Here is a 6,117-nt window from a genome sequence, read left to right on the forward strand (position 1 = left end):
AGGGATTAGCAGGTAGTAGGCAACAGAATAGATTGTTCAATTATTTAAATTGTATGCATGGTTCTTATTGTTTGTTTTGGAAAAGTTAAACAATCATTTATCAACCCAACTGACTAGAGTCCTTTTCCTGTTGCCTGGTTTTGCTGCATACTGGGGAGCCCACCCTGTACACGACTTAAAATGAAGCATAATTCGCAATGTGAATTTCACTGTGCTACAATGCGGCCTAGCGTGCCTGTGCAACCACCGATTGCCCCATCAAGTGCATCTGCGTGCTCTTCATCCTCTGTGACTGTGGGGACAGCAGTCTCACATGGTTTTTCAAACTGAACTTCCACCCCTTTACACGCAACAGGGAGTGTGATTGGCAGGTCATCACTTGTTTTGGAAGTGGAAACAGAAGGTATTGTTGAGCTGTCAGACATCGAGAGAACCATCATTGGATGCAGGCTACATTATATCCACGCCTGCACCTTCGTCACAGATTGGCTGGACTATCTGCAGTTAATAATTGCATTCCAGAAATGGAAAGGAGTGTAGAATGCACATGTGTTGTACCTTGCTTGGCAGCAAAGGAACACTAACTTAGTATTACAGACAATTTTAGGAAGGCAGAAAAAGAGTCAGCTCTTTGGGCAAATTAAATAGCGTGGCAAAAGTGGACAGGTGGGCACAGTGGCCATGTTCTGTGGGTACCAGGACAGTAAAGGAAGCCTCACTTTCTATCCCTCCTAATGATCAAATGCAGCAAGGAATTCCCTGAGTTTGCTATAAAATTAGCATAGCAAAATGTGCATGAGGGTGTCATGCAGAGGTGCTGCAAATAGCTTTTCACCAGTGGGGCACTAATGGAAGTCCAACAGCCACATCTTGTATGCCACTAAATGGCAGCATTTTTTGCTATTATTATAGCTTATTAAAAACAGAGCAGGAGGGTGTCATGCAGAGGTGCTAGAAATAGCTTTGCACCAGTGGGACAATAATGAAGTCCAACAGCCACTTTAAGTATGCCACTAAGTTTACTCAGTGTTTGCTAGTATAATGGCTTAGTAACAATGAGTTTGAGTGTGCAATGCAGAGGTGCTGCAAATAGCTTAGCACCAGTGGGACACTAATGGAAGTCCAACAGCCACTTTTAGGATGCCACTAAGTTTACTCAGTGTCTGCTAGTATAATGGCTTAGTAACAATGAGTTTGAGTGTGCAATGCAGAGGTGCTGCACATAGGTTTGCACCAGTGGGACACTAATGGAAGTCCAACAGCCACTTTTAGGATGCCACTAAGTTTACTCAGTGTTTGCTAGTATAATGGCTTAGTAACAATGAGTTTGAGTGTGCAAAGGGCAGGAGGGTACAGTGGCAGGGTTGTGGGTCTCTGGGTAGAGGAAAGGAAGCCTCCCTTTCTATCCCTCCTAATGGGGAAATGCAGTGAGGAAATCCCTGACCTTAGCTACACAGACGCTGTCATCTTGTGTAGCTGTTAAAATCTGTTTTCACGGACCTGACTGTCACCTATGGCTCTGACCCTGCCGGTATTAGCCCTTACAAGGACTAACAGAAACTTCTATCCCTATTCTGTATAGCGCTGTGTATAGAGCGTACACAGCAGTATCGGAGACAGGAGCTATGCCAGCGGTGACTGACACCAAACCGCAGAAGGCAGATAATGGCGTGCTGGAGGAAAATGTCCGTTTTTATAATGCATGGACATGTGACATGGACATCCTATCACACATGCCGTTGCTTCTCTGGCTAAAAGTCCACTTAGCTGTGTGTGTGTCTGGGATTGGCTGACATGCTGGCCCGCCCCACTACACGCGCGCGCTTAGGGAAGGAAGACAAGGAAAAAAAAAAAATGGTGATCACCATTATCCAAACAGCAGTGATCTGAATGCGCTGTTCCCGCACACTATACACTGAAATTTCATAATAGTGTGAGTCACTTACACTATTACAGCGGAAAGCCAGCTAGGAATTAGCTTGTCTTTTTGCTGCTAGAACCGTTCTCGAACGTATCTAGAACTATCGAGCTTTAGCAAAAAGCTTGAGTTCTAGTTCGATCTAGAACAGCCCCCAAAATCACTCGAACCGCGAACTGGAGAACCACGAACCGCGCTCAACTCTACTCTGCATTAAACCTTCATGCACATTTTGCTACGCTATTTTTATAGCAAAAAGTGCTGAACATAAGTAGCATCCAAACAGTGGCTGCTATACTAATTTTGTGTCCCACCGGTGCCAAGCATTTTCCAGCACCTCTGCATTAAACCCTCATGCACATTTTGCTACGCTTTTTTTATAGCAAACAGTGCTGAACATAAGTGGCATCCAAACAGTGGCTGCTATACTAATTTTGTGTCCCACCGGTGCCAAGCAGTTTCCTGCACCTCTGCATTAAACCCTCATGCACATTTTGCTACGCTATTTTTATAGCAAACAGTGCTGAACATAAGTGGCATCCAAACAGTGGCTGCTATACTAATTTTGTGTCCCACCAGTGCCAAGCATTTTCCAGCACCTCTGCATTAAACCCTCATGCACATTTTGCTACGCTATTTTTATAGCAAACAGTGCTGAATATAAGTGAATATAAGTGGCATCCAAACAGTGGCATGAAGGCAATACCATGTCTACGCCTGCACTTTCCTCACAAACCTGCATTTTTCCAGGGTCACCCTACTCACCACCGTCTACACACAGCAGCCAGATCTCTGTCCCTCAGATGTGGACAAATAAAAGGCCATTTCCTCCGACCCATGACAAAGCTAAGAGGTTGACTTTATCCCTCTGTAAGCTCTTGGCTACCAAAATGCTGCTTTTCCGCCTGGTGGACACAGAGGATTTTCGAGACCTTATGTCCGTCGCAGTTCCCCAGTACCAGATGCCCAGTCGCCACTACTTCTCCAAGAAAAGTGTGCCTTCTGTACACCAGCATGTCGCACACAACATCACCGCTTCCTTGAGAAACTCTGTGCGTGAACGGGTGCATTTCACCACCGATACTTGGACCAGTAAGCATGGACAGGGGCGTTACATGTCGCTGACTGGGCACTGGGTAACTATGGTGATAGATGGTGAAGGGTCTGCAAGTCTTGCTGTCCACATGACTTGTGCGTCAATCCTCTGTATGTATAAGTTCCTCCAACGCTTCTGCCTCCTCAACCTCGTCTGGGTCCTCCACCTCCGCCCCAAGCCTGCCTGGTCAGGCCACCAGCGTTGTAACTGCGCACAAGGAATCACGCACCCCTCATTACTATGCTGGCAGCAGAGCGCAATGGCATCAGGCGGTCTTTAGCTTGAAATGTCTTGGAAATAAGAGTCACACAACGGCTGAGTTGTGGGCAGCTCTGCTGTCCGAGTTTCATAAATGGTTGTCTCCACTCAACCTGCAGCCAGGTAAGGTCGTGTGCGACAATGCTGCAAACCTGGGTGCGGCCCTTCGCCTGGGCAAGGTGACACACGTGCCTTGTATGGCTCACGTGTTGAACCTTCTTGTCCAGCAATTTTTAACACACTATCCTGGCCTAGATGGCCTTCTGCACAGGGGACGAGAACTGTCTGCTCACTTCCGCCGTTCAAGCGCCACAGCTGAGCGACTTGCATCGCTCCAGAAGTCTTTCGGCCTGCCGGTTCATCGCCTGAAATGCAATGTGCCGACACGCTGGAATTCGACTCTCCACATGTTCCAACGACTGTGGCAGCACCGCCGAGCACTGGTGCAATATGTCATGATGTATAGCCTCGGCCAACGAGATGCAGAGGTGGGGCAGATCACCGTGATGGAGTGGTCTCAGATCAAGGACCTATGCACCCTTCTGCACAGTTTCGACATGGCGACGATTATGTTTAGCGCTGACAATGCCATTATCAGCATGACAATTCCAGTCATTTTCATGCTGCAGCACACGCTAAACACTATTCGGAGTGAGGGGGTGGTTCAACAGGAAGGGGAGGAAGTACATGAGGATTCACATGCGCAAGGGATAACAACATCACCAAGGTCCAGACGTTCATCATCACCAAGGCGGCAGGCATGGAACGGTGGGGGAGAGAGATTAACAAGAGCGCATGGTAGCAGGCAAAATGTTGAGGAAGTTGCAGGAGAACATGAAGAAATGGAGGACGAACTGTCCATGGACATGGAAGACTCAGCAGATGAGGGAGACACATTTCAGTTGAAAAAGGTTGGGGGAAGATGTCAGAGGAAGAAAGAACGGTTAGCACCTCTATGCCACAAACACAGCAAGGACTTGGTCCGCATGGATGTGCAAGACACATGAGCCCCTTCTTGCTTCACTACCTACAACATGACCCTCGGATTGTCAAAATTAGAAGTGATGATGACTACTGGGTTGCCACACTATTAGATCCCCGGTACAAGTCCAAATTTTGTGAAATAATTCCAGTCATAGAAAGGGACGCACGTATGCAGGAGTATCAGCAGAAGCCGTTACTCAATCTTAGCTCAGCTTTTCCACCAAACCCCAGTGGTGCACGGAGTGAATCTCCCAGTTGACAAACATGGGCCGGTCTCGACATCAACAGTCTAACTGTACCAGCAGCACCGTATCTGGTGCTGGTAACAGCAATTTTATTGAATCTTTTCATAATTTTTTTTAGACCATCCAATGCAAGGCCAACAGAGACGAGAAGTCTGACACATAGTCAACGGCTAGAGAGGATGATACAGGAGTATCTCCAAATGAGCATTGATGCCATGACTTTGCAAATGGAGCCTTGCTCCTTTTGGGCTTCAAATCTTGAAAAATGGCCTGAGCTCGCCACTTACGCCTTGGAGATTTTGTCGTGTCCAGCTGCCAGCGTTGTCTCTGAACGTGTCTTCAGTGCTGCTGGGTGTGTGCTGACAGATAAGCGCACGCGTCTGTCCAGTGACAATGTGGACAGACTGACGTTCATCAAAATGAACAAGTCATGGATCCGCAAGGACTTTACTACCCCTGTGTCATCCTGGGGAGAGTAAATGCTTGTGGATTTGGAATGTGCTTGATGCAAATGTACCTGTCAAGTTTGCAACTGGGGCACAAGTGCTGCCACTGAAGGGGTGTCTGTGGGGCCCAATTTTTGGAAAAAAGGGAGACTCTGGTTGGAGTAACCCTTGCGGTGTTTTAAAAATGAGCCAAGATGAACAGATCTGGGATCAGCAAAGACTTTGCTAGACCTTCCCCGGTGTCATCCGGGCGACAGCTAAGGCTGGTGTATTTTGGAATGTGCTTGATGCAAATCAAAACATCCTGTTTGCAACTAGGGCACAAGTCTTGCCACTGAAGTGGTGTCTGTGGAGCCCAATTTTTGGAAAAAAGGGAGACTCCGCTTGGAGTAACCCTTGCGGTGTTTTTAAAAATGAGCCAAGATGACAACTGGGGCACAAGTGCTGCCACTAAAGGGGTGTCTGTGTGGCCCAATTTTTGGAAAAAAGGGAGACTCTGCTTGGAGTAACTCTTGCGGTGTTTTTAAAAATGAGCCAAGATGAACAAGTCATGGTTCAGCAAAGACTTTGCTACCCACCCCGGTGTCATACTGGGGACAGTTAAGGCTGGCGTATTTTTGAATGTGTTTGATGCAAATCAAACTGTCCAGTTTGCAACTGGGGCACAAGTGCTGCCACTAAAGGGGTGTCTGTGGGGCCCAATTTTTGGAAAAAGGGAGAGTCTGCTTGGAGTCACCTTGCGGTGTTTTACATAATTTTAAAAGGGCATGCCATGCCTATATCTGTGTCTCCTCCTCTTTTTCCTCGTCCATCTGTTTAGTTTTCACATGAGTATTTGTCCTTCTCACTTTCCCATGTGTTTGTGTTGTCTTGGGAGTTGTTTGGCACCTTTTGGACAACTTTGAGGGTGTTTACCAGGTGTTTTTATGTGTTTGTGATTGCCTCCCATTGCTTCCTATGGGGTTCGAGAGTTCGACGAACGGTTCGTCGGGGTACCGTTCGGCGAACCGAACCGAACTCGAATTCTGAGGGGGTGGCTCATCTCTACCCAGGAGTCCACTTGCTGGATGTCTCTCCCCACACCCACCGTGACACATGTTTAGTGAAAAAAAGCTTCAGGGGAGAGCTTCATTAATAGCAGAGATGGCGCTAATATTCTCTTGTTTGGGA

Source organism: Anomaloglossus baeobatrachus, chromosome 6, assembly GCF_048569485.1.
Source record: "Anomaloglossus baeobatrachus isolate aAnoBae1 chromosome 6, aAnoBae1.hap1, whole genome shotgun sequence".
NCBI lineage: Eukaryota > Metazoa > Chordata > Amphibia > Anura > Aromobatidae > Anomaloglossus > Anomaloglossus baeobatrachus.